Here is a 20108-nt window from a genome sequence, read left to right as displayed (position 1 = left end):
CTTTTTATATCTATTTTAAGAGACTTGCCTATACATGCATTGAGATCATCTTTGATTAAAAACCAAAACAACAGCAATGACAATACTAACAACAAAAACCATTCCTTTCTAGACATTCTTTTTCCATCAGACCACGTCATTATGGTCATGCGACTGTCTGAGAGGCATAGAGAATGCAAGATTTTACTGTGTTGATTTATTAAATTTATGAAAGCATGTAACATAATAGGATAAAATACAGTCTTGAAGATTCTAGATGCCTCTCATATTTGAATTAAAATTATATAGGAATATGTATCATGTGATTCAGTCAGTCAATAGGACAATACCAAGCATATTCTGTATTCCAGGCACTGTACTGAGTGCTGAAGATATACAGAAAGGCAGATGTGACTACAGAAATAATGTTTAAAATATTTACATATTGATATTATTATGCATACAATTTGAATTAATTTTTCATATATATTCTTGTTATATGTCATTATTCTTATTATAATTTCATCAAATCCAGGATTCAGTATTACTTGTTAAATAGAAAAAGAGAACTTGCATTGTCCATCTTCCTATTCCTTTACTCCAGAAATGAGATTTGATTTGTTAAAATGTCCTGGGTGTTTTCTGTGCATATTTAAGATTTGTTAGACTTCCTACCTTGTTCCATATTATTCTGTTGATTTGGAGAGGACTCTGCTGGTTGAAAATAGGTTGAGGTTCTCAAAAAGTAAAGTACATTTTTTAAAATTATGCATGAAAAGGCATCATTAGTTGAGCAGGAAATATAAAGTAGTGAAAAAACCCAATTGTCATTTAGAAAAGAAACATTAATTTTATTACTTTTAGTGCTATTGGTATATAGAAGTAACATTCCTCACCTTCGGTAAAGAATACAAGCATTTGATTGGTCTTAGCAGTAGAAGTTATTACTTCATTCAACATCATCACATACAGTTAGAGCAAATATCATTCATTTCCTATTTTGACATTCAAAATCATCTCATTTTTTTGTGTCCAAAGAATTGAGAGAAGCTCCCTGGCCTATATGAGGAATCAAACCCAAGAGGATAAGATACTGTTAAATTCTTTGAATTTAGTTTGTAACTAGAACAAGACAAGCAAACAGTAGCACAGGAGTCACTGTCTCCCCAGTCTTTATCATAGTAGCTTATGGCCAGCAAACTCCTATTGCAAATGGGGAGGCAGGGAGGGTCTGCCAAGCTGCATCAGTGTTCTAGACTTGCTGAATGTCCTTTCCATGCTATCACTGAATAAACTTTTTTTAGATGTTTTTCTCTTTTTTTAGATGTTTTCATCTTTTTTAGATGTTACAAGTTTCTCATTTTGCTTCAGGGACCACAAGTCTGGCCTTATCTAGTCCTCTAATGAATGATGCTTCTAAGATGTTTTTTTTCCATTGAGTAACTTGATTATTCCTCCTGAAATAATGTTTTTGTGACTATTATTTTGCTTCGAACATCCTCATTTTAAAAATAAACTCAATTTATGTGTAAGCCATAAAGAGGGAAGGGAAAAGAATGAGAACTTAAGAATCTGCCATATGCCAGTTGCTTAGCTAAATGATTTATAAATATTATATCAATTGATTTTCATATGTTCTATTATTATCCCCATTTTGTTGTTGAGAATGCTGAGACAGAGATTAAGTGACTTTTCCAAGGTCACCCAGCTGGTGTCTGAGGCCATATTTAAACTCAGGTCTTCAAGACTCAGAGCGTCATCCATTGCCCCATGGTGGATGAAAGCCAACTGTAGTGTCAAAAAGACCTCGGTTCAAATCTTGTCCATAACACATATTGACTGTTACCCTAGAAAAGTCACTTAACTTCCAAATGCCCAAGCCAAATTTCTGATCCTCAAGTTATAGAACTTTTGCTAATCGGGATTGGTAAACAAGGTTGCCTCAGTGGAAGTTTGCTGTCTATACTAATGAATTCACATATTCAGGTTAAGAGGAATTCCAAATTAAGCAGTTTTTAATAATCAGGTATTTCTCATTTTAGGTAGTTCAGGATGATGACTTTGCTTAAGGCACTTTCAAGATTTTCTTAGGGTTTCTTACAGGATCACAGGTTTATAGATTTAGAGCCATAATGGAACCCTTGAGTTGAGCCCTATCTTTTTACAGTGGCAATGAGAGTTTGTTAAATGATGCCTAGGATCAAACAAGTAGTAAGTACTTGGGTTGGAATTTGAATTTATTATTGGGAAAAGCTGAGTAAGGTAAATTCATCTATTCTGTTTTTAAAAATATATTTTTATTGGTTGATATCCTGAAGTCTCCACAAAGTTGTTGTTCTGAGAAAGACAAAATAATTGACTTCTTAGAAAAGAAATGACTGTTTCTGGAAAGTATTTGTTGGACAGTTTTACCTAACATCATGAATGGACTGATTGGTCACACTTCATTTCTTTTTTTTTAAATGTTATCATGAAAAACATACTTCCATATTGGTCATTGTTGTAAGAATAAACTCATACAAAACCAAGACCCCAAAATAAAACCATAAATATACTAATGTGAAAGATAGTATGCTTTGATCCACATCTATCCAACTCCAACAGTTCTTTCTTTGGAGATGAATACATAAATCTTTCAGGGTTGTCCCAGATCATTGCATTGCTGATAATAGTGAAGTTTTCACATTTGATCATCACACAATATTCCTGTTACTGTGTATAATATTCTGCTTATTTCACTCTTCATCAGTTCCTGCAGATCTTTCCAGCTTTTTCTAAAATCATCTTGCTTATCATTTCTTATAGCACAACAGTATTCCATCACCAGCATGTACTACAATTTGTTCAATCGTTCCCCTATCCTCTCAGTTTCCCTCTTTGCCCCTACAAAAAGAGCTGCTACAAATATTTCTTTTGTAGAAGTAGGTCCTTTCCTCTTTTTTATTATCTCTTTGAGATATAGACTCAATAGTAATATTACAGGATAAAAGGGTATGCACATGTTTATAGCCCTTTTGGCATAGTTCCAAATTGTGCTCCAGAATAGTTGGATGAAATGACAACTTCACCAACAATGCATTAGTGTCCCAATTTTGCCACATCTCTTCCAATATTTATCACTTTTCATTACTGTCATATTGGCAAATCTGATAGAAATGAGGTGGTACTCCAGCATTGTGTTAATTTGCATTTCTCTAATCAAGAATGATTTAGAACATTTTTTCATACAATTATCAAAGGCTTTAATTTCCTCATCTGAAAAATTGCTCTTTCATATATCCTTTAACTATTTGTCAATTGGGGAATGACTTATATTCTTTTAAATTTATCTTAATTTGAGAAATTAGACTTTTATCAGAGAATTTGTTATGAATTTTTCCCCAGTTTGTTGTTTCCCTTCAAATCTTAGTTACATTATGGTTTTTTGGACAAAAGCCCTTTAATTTAATATAATCAAAATTATTCATTTTATATCTTATAATACTCTTTATCTCTTGTTTGGCCATGAATTCTTCCATTTTTACAAAGTTCTATCAGTTAAACTATTATGGGTTCCCTAATTTAGTAATGGTATCTTTCTTTATCATTCTTCATTTCTAAAACTGTGGTTGCACATTCATTTGTTACTTTAAATATGAGATCAATAGGAGATAGAATATTGATTTCTTAGCATTTTGGAATATTTGTTTTTACTAAATCATCTAGTTGCTGAATACTTCAGACCAAGAGTGTCAAATTCAAATAGAAACAGGGTTACTAAAATATACATAAAGGTCCCTGAAGGCTGTGTGTTGACTTAGAAAGTTACATGCTAGCATTATTTTTACTGTTTTTTTTATTTGATAAATATTTCCCAATTACATTATAATCTGTTTCAGACCTGACTTGAGAGTTATTGAGCTATGTCTTTGTCTTCTCTGCTTTGATCTACCACACATAATGAGATTAGCTGCTTTGGGAGATAATGTAAATGTATGTAGGAAACTCATAGTGGAAAATTATATATAATGAGCAAAGAGAAAATACAAAAAGTGAAACCTAGTTCATCTGGTCTCATAGCACTTTGTACTCCACTCATGGATTTGTATTCTAATATGTAATATATTTATCTATAAACATGTCTCAATATCTCTCCTGTATTCTAGGTCTCTTGAGTGAAGAGACCCTCTTCTTTATCATTATGCCTCCCTTCACAGGGCATTTAAGCACAGTGTAGATAGTAAGCACTTAGCATGAATGTGATGAATGAATCAGATGAGATAATGTTTTTCAAATAAAAGCATTCTTCATTTCTGTTCTTACTTCTCTTGAAGATCAATCACATATCTACTGTTTTAATCAATACTCATGAATCTGTTATCTCAGTATTACAGATGCTTCTTTTGCTGGTAAAGATCATAGTCTATCTCTGCTTATTTATCTTGTGTAGTTTTAGTCCCCATACTTAGAAAATTCATTTGTCCTCTCTCTACCTAATTGACATCTTTCAGGGAATCTTTGAAATAATCATGTTAGCATTGTATCTCCCCATGCTAAATGACTGTCCACCTCCTTTTCTTTGATAATTTTTTATGCTTCTGATTGCATTTAAGTCATTGTTGATAATATGCTGTGGTTTTTTTATATTAGCTTTGATTTTTTTTTCCTTTTTTGGGGGGAGGGAGTCATCTTTAGTTCAGATTCTTCAGAGATGTTGGCATATAATTGACAACTATCAAAAGAAAGCATGAAATTATCTGGTAACCCATGAACTATTTTTTTAATTGTAGGCTGCAAAAATAATTTAAGATAGCTCTTGTCTTATGAAGTTAATATTTCCTTGTCCAAATTATAAGATTATGTTAAAATATTGTATGAATGTTTAAGAGAGGCAGAATGGATAGGAGATAGAGAGGTTGCCTTAGAGCAGCATAAGTGAAATATTGGCACATGTGCCCAGCCAGCACCGAGGGAGGTACTCCATTCCCCCTCTTCCCAGCACCCAAGGACATTTTTGTATACCCCACCCCTCTATCCAGCCACCCAAAGAGAGTACTTCCTTCCTCCACTGTCTGGGGTAATGCCGGTGGCTCACAGGCAGCTTGTAGTTGCAATTCAGGCATGCAAACATGAAAACGTTCACCAACTCTGCCTTAGAGTGATAAAGACCTGATTCAATATGTTGTTCTCCTGTCTGTCTGTCTTTTTAGCCCTGAATAAGCCATTTAATTTCTCAGTGACTCAGGCAAATCTACTTGACTATACATTGCAGACCATGATGCAGTCTGTATTGGTAGAAAGGGGATTTCCTCACCAGCAGTTCCCAGCATCAGTAAAATCAAAGGTCTTATCCCCAAAATCCAAATCCCCAAAGACATGTTTATGTCCTATCCAGATCACTCATGATAAAACCACAGGAATGAAAATGAAAAATAAAATCAGTCTGATCCTATATATTATCTCTTACTTTTTGAAAGAACAATTCAGTCTTTCTCCAGGATTCTCTTTGACATTATCAGTTAACTGAAAACTGGCAAAAGTTACAATGTCAGATGCTATCAATCCTAAGCAGTGATTCTATTTCCTGTGATCTTGCCAAGGTGGCCAGATGACAGGTTTTTTTCCTGTACAAAGTTAATGATCCTTTCTGATTTTATATTTTCTCTTTCCCTTTTATGTGCACAATGTTCATATCATTATTTAACTATATATGTATTTATATATGCATATATATGTATTTCTGTTTGTGTATTTAGAAGAGGTAGAATTTAAGCTAAGTCTATCAAAGTAATTTGAGTATGTAGTATGCTGTAGTGGAAACAGTGTTGGCTCTTTCAGAGTTAGAAGAAATAGTTTTGAATCCCATCTTTTCTACTTTGGAAAGTGACAACTATTGGAATCTCTCATTTTTTTATCCATAGTGTTGGACTAAATAGTCCTTTATAGCTCTCTATCTATTTTGCTACCCAAAGAGTATTATAAATTTAGTAAAGTATGTGTAAAATTGGTCCAGTAGTGTGTCAGCTGATAAAAAGGCTAGTTATGCGTTGTTTTTGCTTTTTTTCTTCTAAGAATGTATGAGTCATAACATATAAAATACATTTCTAGGGCTTATTTGGAAAGAGCCATACAATTCTATTCCAGAATATATGACTAAAGGCCCTTTTTGGGAGTAGGAAGAATGGTATCCCACTTAAATTCTTAAAGAAATGAAAGAAGTCTGAAAAATGTTAAATGTTATTAGTATGACTAATGTGCTCTGTGCATTTGTTGTTGTTTTAGATGTAGATTCTATTGGAATCCCAGTAAAGGAGAAAAAAATTGAAAGTCATCCTGCCTTAGATAATTTATATCAACCACAAAAAAATACAGCATATAAGGGGATTTGAATATCTACGTTAATCTTGGCTGTGTTCTTTGATTGCCCCAATACATATATTGCCTAAATTTATTTATATATATAAAATCTCTCTACATAATAAATAGCATATATGATAATAAATAATAATAAATATGTAATACATATAATCAATTTAAGGACAGTTCAATTTTGTGAGGTAGATTTTATAGGTATTATTCTTTTTTTTTTCAGTTGAAGAACCTGAGGATCAGAAAGAAGAAGCAACTTGCCCATTGTCCACTGAAAAGTAAGTGTCAGACATGGGATATGAAGCAACAAAATATTTCTATTATAAACTACATTGCTGAATATTGAAGTTTAGCTCATTATCTCAAAAGAATTCTAATCAATTAAACAAAAACACTGGTACATGACTAAAAGAGAAAACACTGAATTCATTTTACTTGGGCTTCATTAGACGTTTTAATTGCAATGGGAACTACCATAATGGATTTTATGTGATGAATTCTGGCAGGGAGGAGTCATCAGTCCATAATTTAAAAAGTAATAGTATTTGTAGAAAGTTAGCAATATAATTACACACATGAACTCAATACATTTCAGTGGATTTTAGGACAAGGTATTTCCTGATTTCATCACCTCCCTTGGCAAACTTCATAGCTTAGAATCTTCTTTTTGCTTTAACACATATTTTGTGTTGTTGAGGTTTTGATTAATATTCCAAGAATTATCAGAAGGTAGTGAAAATATCATTTTCTGGGCCTTCTTATTCAAGGCTCATTAAAACTGATTACATTTGGACTTCATTTCTCTTGTACTTTCCAACAATGGAAGCATATTTCTAAGGATTATATTTTTCAAAAAGCAGTCATTCTTGACTATTTTTTTAAACCAGAAAGAAGTTGAGTCAATATTAAAATTCCTTTTTTCATCTTCCCATGCTGTGAATGCTATGTTGATAACTGAGGAAATGTCCCCTTTTTGCCCCCACCCCACAATTAAATGGTACAAAGAACAACATAAAGGAAGAGAAGTGGCAATTTTGGTACTTCCATGTCTCTGTGATCTCAATGAAATGAATATTTCCAATAATACTTATTGTAGCCCTTTTATGTCTTCTTATCCATTGTGAATCCAGTATATTCAATCGACTAAATCTTCAATGGAATATCTACTCATTTTTGTTGGGAACCATTCCTTTGATCTTATAACAATAGAGTGTTTACTCTTTCATTGATTATTTTTTTGTTTTATTACTTGACCCTAATACCTTCCTTTTCTGGTTTTAGATTTCTCTGTTAATAGCATAAGCTGTCCACAAAATGAATCAACAGATACCAGGAGTTGTATATCTCTCAGAACTGCTCATCCATTCTCAATCTATTGCCATACGATATTTTTTGTCTTCGGGTTTTAAGGAATAGTTTTATCACCTGGTTCTTTATACATATGGAACCAAAGCACTCTTCTTTTCCTTAATCTCTCCTCACAAGAAAATAGAACAATAAAAGAAATTCTGTCTGAGTATTCCTTCATCACTTATCATATTCACATAAAATCAAATTATATCTGTTATATCAATTTAATCTGTTATAAAATGGGTCTTTACAATACCAAAAATCACATACACCACAAATCAAGTCAATACACTATTACAAAAGAAATTTGCTAGAATTGGACTAGTTTTAGTTTCCTCTTCTGGAAAATGAAGGAGTTAAACTAAATGAACTCTTAGATCCTTTTAGCTGTCAACTGATGACCCTCTTTTTCCATGAGGTATGTTATGTCAGTGATATTTCTGTTTTGTTGATATCATTTATAAAGGGAGAAACCCGCTATGTTAATAATGGACTTCAAGTCTTTGATCTACCTAGTTTCGCCCACTCTATTTAGGCTTCTTTGCTTACCACTTCTAACGTTTGCCTTGTCCTGATCCATCACTGAGAGCTCAAATCTTCTTGGTTACCATAGCATAATCAGCTTCCTTTCTGACTTATATCCATTGGATTCAAAGCCTATCATCCAATTTGCTTCCTTAAGGCCATTGTCTTGGATCAGATAAAGATAGTTTGGTAAAATTACTTTTGACTTATATGAATATAATTTAAGTATCCATCACAGTTCCTATCATAGTGTTTGGCACATAAAAAATCGTAATAGCAAATAGCTAGCAGTTTAATGCTTATAAATATTATTTTATTTGATTCTCACATCTCTGGGAGGGAGATATAATTATATCCCCATTTTACAGATGATGAGGCTGGGACAGATGGAGATTAAATGATTTGCCTGCAGTCATACAGGTAGTAATTTTCTGAGGCTGGTTTTGAACCAAGACCTTCATAGTTTGAAGTCCAACATGTTATCCCCTGCTGCTTATTTATTCATTAATTGGCTATGATCCTATGATTACAAGTAGTTTTCTTTCCACAACTGGGATTTTTAATTTGTGCATGTTATGTGTGTGTGAGAGAAATGGATCCCTTTGGTAATCTGGTGAAGTCCTTAGTCCCTTCACAAGGGAATGCTTTTAAATGCATAAAATAAAATAGATAAGATTACAAAGAAAAACAATTATGTCAAAATAAAAATTTAGGGATTTACCAGATTACCATCTACAACCTCACATAAAATCTCATAGAGGTAGGATTACAGCTAAAAGAACTGTGTTGTCCTTGGCTATTGGCAGAAGCCTTAAGTTCTCCCTACTTCCACCCTCCTCCTTTTCCCTACCAAAGTGGTGGTGCCAGGAAGGCACAAGTCCTTAGAGGTACCTCTTCCACCCAACTGCAAGAGAGCTGATGCATCATGGCCAAGGGCTTTGTTCTATATACCAGATTCTGCTTACAGATTTTTGGCATGTGGATCTGCGTAGAAACAATCAGAGCATTGGCTCACATTTTTTTTTCCAGAGACTACACTTTAAAGGTCAACTTGGTTTCTGAGTAAGTAGCAGTAAAAATGAATCTTTCATTTTTCCACATGGGAAGATCCTTTTCATCATACTTTAAAAATTTTTTCTTCAGATAATCCAGCCTTGATATATTGGTATGCCTATGTATATTTGTCATCATATTCTATATTAACTACAAATTAGTAAAATTACTCTCGTAGACCATAAAGGCTTGCTGAGCAAAAACAAAGTTATTTTGAAAGGTTCCTGGGCAAATCGTTTAAACTCTTCAATGTTCTAGGAAAGTCTCTAAGTTTCATAGAAGCTAGTGGCCTGCATTGGTGAAGAGAGTTTCCTCACTGGGGTGTTCCTTGAACAAATGAAATTGTATGTACAATTCTTATCCTCATCCATTAAAAAGAATATTCTTTTACGTTAATCTTTAGGTGAGAAAAATATAAATTATTTTTCTATAATTGCAAATAGAATAAGATCTGGCTTCAGTTTGGGGCCATGTGACCGGGGAAATTAAGTTCCCACCCCCCTTGAATCAGACACTTATTGAGTGGTATTCTGACTTAATCAGCATATATTGATAATTTCTTGTCAAATAAATTATAAGAAGGAAGACATTTCAAATGTTAAATGCAGTGGACGTATTTGATTTAAGCATCTTATAAATTTATCATTAATTCCTCTAGCTTTTAAGTTTTATGCCTTAGCATTTCTTTAAGGATTAATTATTTATAATATAATTATGCCTTCCTGATAATGAAACTGTAAAAGGATTGAACAATATTGTTGGATCCAAGTAAATCTGTCATTTCTCTTAATGAAAGTGTGTCAGCCTGATTTGTGATTTTTATTTCTGTTTTTGCTTTTGGTTAAATTATTGTTCTGATTGGAAAGATACTGAATCCAGGTAGAGTTCCACAGTTACCCAAAGAAAGTGAGACTAGATTGGCCTGACCCTGGGGATTTCATGTAGAATAGCTGGGGTGTGGTGGAAGAAAGAAAAATCCTGGCATCTTCTTGTAGATTTTTTGAGAATATGTCAGGGCAGATCCATTAATACATGTGCTATCTAGTAGCTATTGCAATTAGTGTCCCAATTGTTCTCTCTGCCTCTAGTCCCTTACAGTTCCTGCAAGAAAAACATCTTCTACACCCCTGCCAGGTTAATCTTCTTAATATATTGATTATATCTATCTTCCTTTTGCAAATCTTTACTAATTTTTCAGGGAAGAGGTGGCAGTGGATAGAGACCAAGGCCTAGTGTAAGGAAGAATTCAAACCTGACCTCAAGACATTTTTAAATGTAACCATGGAAAAATGTTCTAAAAAATAAAAAATAGAAATAAAAAAGACATTTTTAAGATGTGTAACCCTAGGCAAGTCATTTAATCCTGTTTTCCTTAGAAAACAGGTAAACAGTAAAATGAGCTGGAGAAGAAAATGGCAGACCTCTCCAGTGTCTTTGCCAAGAAAACCCCAAATAAAGTCACAAAGAGTCAGACACAACTGAAAAATGACTGACCTAATTTCTCGCTTTCTATTAAATAAAATACAAATTCTTTATTGTGGCATTTTGTAGCTATGTATGCAATTTATCTCAGCAGATAAATTGTTAGCTCCCTGAGGATAAGGACCATGGCTTATATATCTGTATAAACTTTCTGCAGAAATGGCTTTTTACATTTTGGAGGATCTTAAATTTCAGGCAAAGGGAAAAATTTCTACACATACGCTTGAACTATTTAAAAGTATTTGAGGAATATTAATTGGGCAGTAATACAAATGATATACTAGAAGTGGTGATATTTTGGAAGATGGGAAATAATAAGGAGGCATGAGATGACAAAGGCCTAAATTAAGGAAATTGTAGTAGAATGTAAGGAAGCATGACACATCATGACATGATGGGATTGTTATTTTTGATAGATTTACCTTAATGCATTACATAGACAATATAGTATGCTATAATGGAGCTTTTTATCTATTATGATAGAATAGACCAACATCCCTTTCAGAAATAAGAGGTGTTGACCTTTATACTTCCTTTTGAATGTTGTGCATAAGATAAATGCATATTCAGGGTTTTTTTTGAAATGAGTGTATACCATATCCAAATTTCACCACAGAGTAAATTACATCTTCTGCCATATTCTGAGGTCAGATTTGGTTCCCACCAGATATACAATACCTCATGAAATTTCTCCCCCAAAGGAAGTTGAGCAATTTCTTTTATCTCAAAGGGGTACTAAAATGCATCTCTGTATATGGAAGATGGTGAAATTCGTATAGATACCACCTTATAAGCAAAATGTTCAGATCATAGATGACAGAAATGAGACTTAGAATTTTAATATATTATGTAGATTTTTTAAAGTACTCAGTGAATATTCAAAATTTAAATTTAAATTTAAAAAGTACTCAATGAAAGCCTTCTAATCATGGCAAATATTTTTATTTTTTATTGTTTGTGAGGTTCCACCTGAATGGAATTTCCTTTCCTAGGCTCTCTGCCCTCTGTATCCTGTATATTCTTCAAAGCTCAGTCTGTGAATGATTTTATCTACCCAGTATTTCCTGAGGATTCTAGATTGCAAATATCTCTATTTTTTGACAGAACCTGTTATCGCTATCATTATTTATAACTTTTTTAGGTTCTACAAGTAGTTTATAAAATCATAGGTTTTAAAATTGGAAGGAGTGTGAAATCATCCATTCTAATGATTTCATGACCAGATCTGGAGGGCCAGTGACTTGCCCAGGTCACACAGATCAAGTCAAGTTAACAAGTATTCAGGTATCTACTATGTGCTAGAAAACTAATGTTTCAGTCAAAAAGGAAGGTAGAAATATCCCCTGCATTTAAGGAGCTCCCATCCAGGTCTTATTCAAAATTTAATGTTTTTTTTTCCCTTAATATACCACAGCAGTCTCCCATGGGGAACTTATTTCTGTGACTTAATATTTTTAATGTTTAATTTTTTCCACTTAGAAGTAAAAACAATTTAAAATTTAAAGACATTTTGAATTCCAAATTCTTTCCTTCCCTTCTCCCTGAGATGGCCAGTAGTTTGATATAGGTTAAACATTTGCAGATTTATGACTGTAGTTTTTTGTATCTATCATAGCATGTAATAGAGCAGGTAAACAGCTAACTCAAATCTTTTTGAGTTATTATTACCAATTGGTTGTTGTCCTTTGTACTTGAAGAGGACCAAAATGATGTCACTGGTGATATCCTTTGACTCACTCATGAATTTGATTTAATTGAATAAGAATTGCACAGAATTGTCAGTCTCACTTTTTTCAAAGTCATCAAAATCTAGTGGCAAGACAAAAGTCAAGATGTCTGGTGATGGTCTGGGAGGCAGTGGATGAGGTTTTCTTCTCTATGGGCTCCATAGTTACTGCTTCCAGCGCCTTCAGGGTGGTTGAAACATATTGTTCTCATTTATTTCTATAATCCCATCAGAATTTTTTATCCCATCTTTTACTTTTACTTTTTAATATTTTATTGACATATTCTGTTTTTATATCAGTTACATTTCATCTTTCCCTCTGTTAAGCCCCTTCATATTTCCCCTCCTAAATAATTATTTTATATTTTAATGAACTAGAAAAGAAGGCAAATACTATAGCAAATTAACAAATCTGACATGTAGTTTTTTAATGTTTTTCCCCAGATTATATGTGGGTATAATTTTTAATAATCATTTTCTGACATTCTGTGATGCATGTTTTCTCCCTCCCTTCCAATTCTTCCCCTTCTCCAAGATGGCAGGTTGTATATGTGTTATTGTACTATACATATTTCCATGTTCATCATGTTGTGAAAGAAGACACATATTGATTACATTAGAGAAAAAATTATGTAGGAAATAAAGTGAAGAATGGCATGCTTTAATCTGCATTCAGACTTTGTCATTTCCTTCTTGCTTTTACTGTGTACAGTGTTCTCCTGGTTCAGTTTACTTCACTTTGAATCACTTCCTATAAGTCACTACAGGTTTTTGTGATGATCTTGTTTCTCATTTCTTATGGCACAATAGTATTCCATTACAATCATGTTCCACAACTTGTTCAGCCATTCCCCAAATGATGGATGTCCTTTCAGTTTCCAGTTCTTTGCCACCACAAAAAAACAAAAACAAAAACAAAACTACTGTAAATATTTTTGTACAAGTAGGTCCTTTCCCTCAATTTTTGATTTCTTTTGGATACAGAGCTAGTACTGATATTGCTGAATCAAATGGTACACAGTTTGATGGCTCTTTGGGCATAGTTCCAAGTTGCTCTGCAGAATGATTATATTAGTTCACAGCTCCACCAACTGTGTATTGGTGTCACAGTTTTTCTACATCCCCTCCAACATTCATCATTTTCCCTTTTGGTCATATTAGTCAGTTTGATAGGTGTGAGTAGTCCTCAGAGTTGTTTTAATTTGCATTTCTCTAATCAGTAGTACTTTGGAAATTGTTTTCCTGTCAGTAAAATAGTTTTAATTTCCCATATCCTTTGATCACTTGTCATTTAAAGAATGTTTTGTATTCTTTTCATATATATATATATATATAGAGAGAGAGAGAGAGAGAGAGAGAGAGAGAGCGTCTCAGTTCTCTTTACATTTGAGAAATGAGGTCTTTGTCAGAGAAACTTGTTTTAAAAATTTCCCAGTTTGTTTTTTCCCTTCTAATCTTGTTTGTATTAGTTTTGTTTGTGCAAAACCTTTTAAATTTAATATAGTCAAAGTTATTTACTTTATATCTCTTATTGTTCTTTATGTCTTGTTTGGACATAAATCCTTCCCTAGTCCATATACCTGATAATTAAGCTGGGGTATGCACCTCTAATTTGTTTATAGTTTCATCATTTATTTCTAAATCATGTATCTATTCGACTTTATTTGGATACTAGTGTATATCTATCTATATCTGTGTGTGTGTGTGTGTGTGTGTGTGTGTGTGTGTGTGTGTATGGAATGGTCTGTGCCTAGTTTCTGCCAGACTGTTTTCCAATTTTCCCAGCAGTTTTTGTTAAATAGTGAATTATTTTTCTAAAAGCTTGAGTCTTTGGGTTTGCCAAATGCTAGGTTACTGTAATCATTCAATTGAGTGCCTAATCTATTCCACCGATCCACCACTTTGTTTCTTGGTCAATATCAGATTATTTTGATAGTTGCCATTTTGTAATACAGGTTGAGATCAGGTACACTAAACCAGCTTTCTTTTTATTTTTTTAAATCATTTTCTTTGACATTCTTTGTCTTCTGTTCATCATTATTATTATATTTTCTAGCTTTATGAAATAATTTTGGACACTTTGATTGGTATGGTACTGAATAAGTAAATTAATTTAGGCAGAATTGTCATTTTTATTATATTGGTTTGGCCTATCCAGAAGCAATTAATGCGTTTCCAATTGTTTAGATCTGGTTTTATTTGAGTAAAAGTTTTTTGGGTTTTTTTTGTAATTGTGATTTTAGAATTCCTGGGTCTTGACAGGTACACTCTTAGGTATTTTATATTGTTTGCAGTTAATTTAAGTGGGTTTTCTCTTTCTATCATGTGTTGTTTTCAACACTCATAATTCTCACTCTTTCAAAAACAAGTGAAATGTCTCTTTTTATATCTCTTTCTTGAGGCCAAATTTGTTTTTTACAACTTCTCAGCATTCAGTTTCAATTATTTCATTGTTTTTTCTATTTACATTGGTAGAGCTACTATAAGTATTTATTTTTTCCGTTTCCTACTTATTTTATTTTACAGAAGTTAATGTCTTCCCATCCTTCTTTATCACTGTTGCCTATAATGAAATAATGTTCCATTGCACTCTTATTCCAGTTCTCTGCTCTTACAAGAATTGCAATTGTAACTATTTTGGTATGTATGGTAATTTCTTTTCTATCATTGACCTCCTTGGAATAGGCACTTAGTAGAAGGATCTCTAGATCAAAGGGCATGGGCATTTTAGAAACCTTCTTAGGATAATTCCATTTGTTTTCCAGAATGGATAACCTACCAATAGTGTATTTATGTACCTTTATTTCTATGACACCTCAAAAATCTAAGATCCCTATTTTCAACATCTCTTTCAATTTGTTGAATTGAATATTGATTTTTAAAAGATAATTTTTATGACAGAAGACAATTTGGGGATCATGAAAAGTGCTAGTTTTTCAGAAACATTTTATCCTGATTATTGCTCTATCTATAATACTAAACAAGAGATATTTAATTGATGTCTTAATTCAATGTACTCTCCTTCCAAATGTGTCTCTTAGTCTGTCCAGCAGGCAGTTTTTCCCTCCATTTCCATGTATTTTTCCTATGTGAGTAGTTAAATTATTATCTTTTTCAATGGCCTTGTATTTCATTGAGGTAATATATATACATATTTTATAGGAATATAACATATATATGTATATATCTCTGTGGTATGCTGAGGCTTAATTCAATCATGATGCCACCCACAAAAGAATAACTAAAGTTCTTCAATATCTATAGAGAAAATGTATATGAATGTATACTATATATATCCATATATATATATTTATATATTTATGTATGTTTCCCCATTTGTGCTTGTAGAAGACCGCTGAGAAAATAGCAAATGCTGTTGGAAGACATAACTACTTCACTTGATGTTGATAAAAATAGGTTAATTGAAACAAATTATCTCTTTGGTTGACTCTATCAATAAATTTTATATAATCTTCATATATTCAGAGGAAACAATTTTACTCTAGCTAGTTCCTAGTATGATTATACATAGTCAATTATTTTGGAAATAACTTCTGTACTGGTAACCAATTATTTCTTATCTATTAAGATAATAAGCTTAATTTCTTACATTGTTCTCTGTTCACCATGTCCAAACCCTTTTGACTTTCGTTTAGAAGAAACATATGACAATTACTGGGTCTGTATCCCAAAGAGATCATAAAAATGAGGAAAGAACCTGCTTTTACAAAGATATTTGTAGCAACTCTTTTTTTGGTGGCAAAGAACTGGAATCTGAGGGGAAGTTCATCAGTCAGGGAATGGCTGACCAAATTGTGATACATCTTGGTGATAGAATACTATTGTGCTATAAGAAATGATAAGCAAAATTATTTCAGAAAAAGCTGGAAAGATCTGCAGGAGTTGATGAAGAGTGAAATAAGCAGAACTGAGAGAACATTGTACATAATAATAACAATATCATATGATGATAATCTATGAAAAATTGACTACTCTCATCAATGCAATGATCTGGACAATCCTCAGAGACTTATGACTGATAATGCTATTTGCTTCGAGAGACAAAACTGTTGGAGCTGAATGGATACGGATCAATATTTATGGTTTTATTTTGAGGCTTTGGCTATGTTTCAGTGTATTCTTACAATGATGAACAATATGAAATTGTGATTTACATTACAATAAAAAGTAATATTTAAAAAAAAAAGTAAAAGGAATGAAAATTCTGTTATCTACAAGCCTTCTCCAGGTTTCTTGCTGTAGTTCTGAACAATATTTCCAATATAAAAGTAACCATTTTCCATGTGCCTATCTTTGCAATGAAACCATTGAATAAAAAGGTATATATTAATGTAGTTTGAAGGAACTTGTCAGTTTTCCATCTTACTACTACTTTGCTGGAAATATGAGCACAAATGTTTATCATAATTGTTATATTATTTTTATAAGCATTATACGTATTCCAAGGTGAGGTGACCATATGTACTATATAATTATGGGACATTTCATTACTTTTGGGTACAAAGTGAAGCCAACTCCACCAATTCCTTTATTTACCTCTCCAGCCTATGATGTATCCTTTCATTTTGTTGTGGCTCATTTCTATTTCTTCTTTGAATTTTAATGAGAAGATTGATGTCTATGTGAATGATTTCTTCCAGCAGCATATTATTTTACTCATTGGACAAGGATCTCTCTTTTAGAGTAGCTATACTTAAGTTAATGTTTATTGACAATTAGAAACTTTTCTGATAATGGACTCTGGTTTGCCTCTCTCCCACTGCCATCCCTATGGAAACTGTACTGGAGAAAAGAGGACTGAGAATCATTTTAAATTTTTATTTGTTTCATTAGTTGCCATGGTTAACCTGATAATAATTGTCTCTTAAAAATTCTTAGGTAGCCACCTAACAGGGGTCAGGAACTGTCACTATGGATGGACATGTATATTTTTCAGCTTAGTAGAATCTGGTGGAGATTCTGTTCTGTTGGCATAGCATTCAAAAACTCAGGCTTAAATTCCTACCACGATGAGGCATTGGCATAAAACTTTGCTAGAGGCTTAAATCTTATAAAAACGTCAATTTGTTCACCATTTTAAGCCTTCTACTTTACTCAACTCATGTCAGAATGCACTTAGTATTAGTCTGACTGTTCAGAGAAAAATCCTACTGTGCCCAAGTAGCAAACAACCTGTTAGTCTTCAAAAACCAGCTTTCTTCAGAGTAAACATTAAAGCACATGACAAAGTCAATTTGGTATGCATCCAGTAGTGTTTTGGAGTGTTTCCAACCAGGTGTCTTATTTTAATACTTGGTATTCAGAACTAATATCTAAGTATTTGTACTAAATTCCAATTTTGGACTTAAATGAGAGTCAGACTGATAAAACACTTGACTCAGAGGATATATTACAAAACTCACTTAATGAAGAACCATACTGTTTTCTTTAAGGTTGTTTCAAAGACTCAGCATTTTATAGCTACAAAAACACTTAAACATTATTGACTTCAATCCTTTCCATTGGCATTGTGGGCTAAGAGATTCAGTAGCATGTTTTTAGAGATAGAGATTGGACCTGAGATTTGATTGACATAGAGAGGGGACTGAGTTTTTGACAATTGTGTTGGTAAATTAAAAGTTAAAAAAACTGCCCAGAAGTTGGAAGACTTTGGGTATGGACTTAGTGGGTAACTGGATATTTGTTGGGCAAGCAAACTAGAAGAAGCTCATCATCAGGCTGTCCACAAGGTGACAAATTGGAGGCACAGCTGCTGTCAGACACCACCTCTTGAATCACTGAGGGGTTTGATAAGCATCAGTAATATTATTCAGATAAGACAAAATCACAGATCTTCACATATTGATGCAAGGGGTCACTCCATCTCCTTGAGAACTTTATAATCAAGTCAGCTGGCAAACCGGGAAGGAGAACCTGTAGCTTCTCATCCATCCTGCTCCAGCAATATCAGCTACAAAACTTGTCAATTTTATACAACCTTCTAGATTAAAGGCATTTTTATATAATTTTCTTTTTTTGTTATTTTATAGTTTTTGCATGTTTTCTGAGGACTTTCAAGTTCATAATAAAATATATATGCTTATATACGCATGTTTATATGTGTATTAGAGTCACTTTTATTATATTTAGCTATATTTCAATCATATTTTTCTGGGTGAGCAAACTCTTTGCAGGGATTCTTCAGACTTTCTTGGAGGACAACTACAAGGCCAACATATTATTCTTATGACTAAGACATCAATGATGTCTCAGATGTTTAAAATAATTCCTTCTATTGTTGTTGAATACAACTGAAAAAAAAGATGCGGATTATAATAGGAAAAGTCAAATTGCTATAGAAAAATCAAAATGTTCTTTATTGTATGAAAATCAGTTAAATGAATAATATGTGTAGGATGGAATGAATACAAACAGAGAGGATAAATGGATTTAATTAAGCATCATGTAGTGCAGGGGTCAGCAAACTTTTTGGCCATGAGAGCCATAAATGCCACATTTTTAAAAATGTAATTTCGTGAGAGCCGTACAGTGCTCACAGTGCGGCTCCTGTAACAGCGCCTAAAAAAAATTGACTTTATGGCTCCTGCAGAAAGAGCCATATCTGGCCCTCAAAAGAGCTAGATATGGCTCGAGAGTCATATATTGCCGACCCCTGATGTAGTGGAAGGAATGTTACTTTTAGGTTAAGAAGACCTCACTTTGCTTTCTAGTGTTGAAATTTGCTAGCTACATGAACATTGCAAAGTCATTTAACCTTCCCAATCTTCAGTTTATTTGTCTATAAACTGGAAGTGGTTTTCTTTTTTTTTTTTAACCACCTATCTCATGAAATTGATGTAAGAAAATTATATGAATAATTCTTAAAAGACTATGTAAATACGAGTTGTTGTAGTTACTAAATATTCTCACAGTAAGATTTATTTATTTTTATTTTTCTCTGAGATTAGTAGTTCTTGATCGTTAGTTGATGAACTTTTAAAAATAATTATTTTAATATCTATTTTTCAATTTAATTCACTTCCTTTGTAATCCAATACATTTTGTTTGATACATTTAAAACATTATTCTGAGCACTGCCCAGGCTTTTGCCAAACAGTCTATGGTACAGAAAAGTTTAAGAACCCCTATATTAGAACAGTCAAGAAAACTCTTCTAGACAGTCATTCTGGAAGATAAAAAGATTTATCTTTGCATTCTCTTGGGAGGCAATGTTGTAATAAAGAGAGAGACTGTTTTGTTATTGAAGAATTTCCTGAGAATTCAGCATTAATCATCAATTTCATAGCTAACAAGATCTAACTCATCTATCTCTTTAGTTATCAAATATACTATACACCCATGTATTATATACATACATCAGAAAATGTTATGTATAAGAATTATTTGATTAATTATATTTCTATTTCTAGCACCTGGCACATAATAAGCTCTTAATAAATATTTTGTTTTATGCATATGTATGTTTATACATGTATATACGTACACATATGCACACATATATGGATGTTATAGACATGCTTACACATGCATTAATATGTTCCCATGTCCACCGTTTTGCCCTACTTCATCACCCCGTGCTTTTAAAACAGCAATCTTTGGCAATTTCTTAGTTATTTTAAAATAT

At 32.8% G+C, this 20108-nt stretch overlaps 1 protein-coding gene across 1 annotated transcript in view; it reads left to right on the top strand.

Annotated features, from left to right (window-relative positions):
• Positions 1–20108, top strand: part of SEMA3D (semaphorin 3D) — a 231629-nt gene that overhangs the window by 9023 nt on the left and 202498 nt on the right. The window contains exon 2 of the mRNA XM_044677285.1: positions 6551–6605. The gene's annotated coding sequence lies outside the window, so the exon portion shown is untranslated. The remainder of the gene's footprint in view (positions 1–6550; positions 6606–20108) is intronic.

Source organism: Gracilinanus agilis, chromosome 5 (assembly GCF_016433145.1).
Source record: "Gracilinanus agilis isolate LMUSP501 chromosome 5, AgileGrace, whole genome shotgun sequence".
Lineage (NCBI taxonomy): Eukaryota > Metazoa > Chordata > Mammalia > Didelphimorphia > Didelphidae > Gracilinanus > Gracilinanus agilis.
Note: the sequence above shows the minus strand (reverse complement) of the source record. Positions and strands in the feature narration are given on the sequence as shown.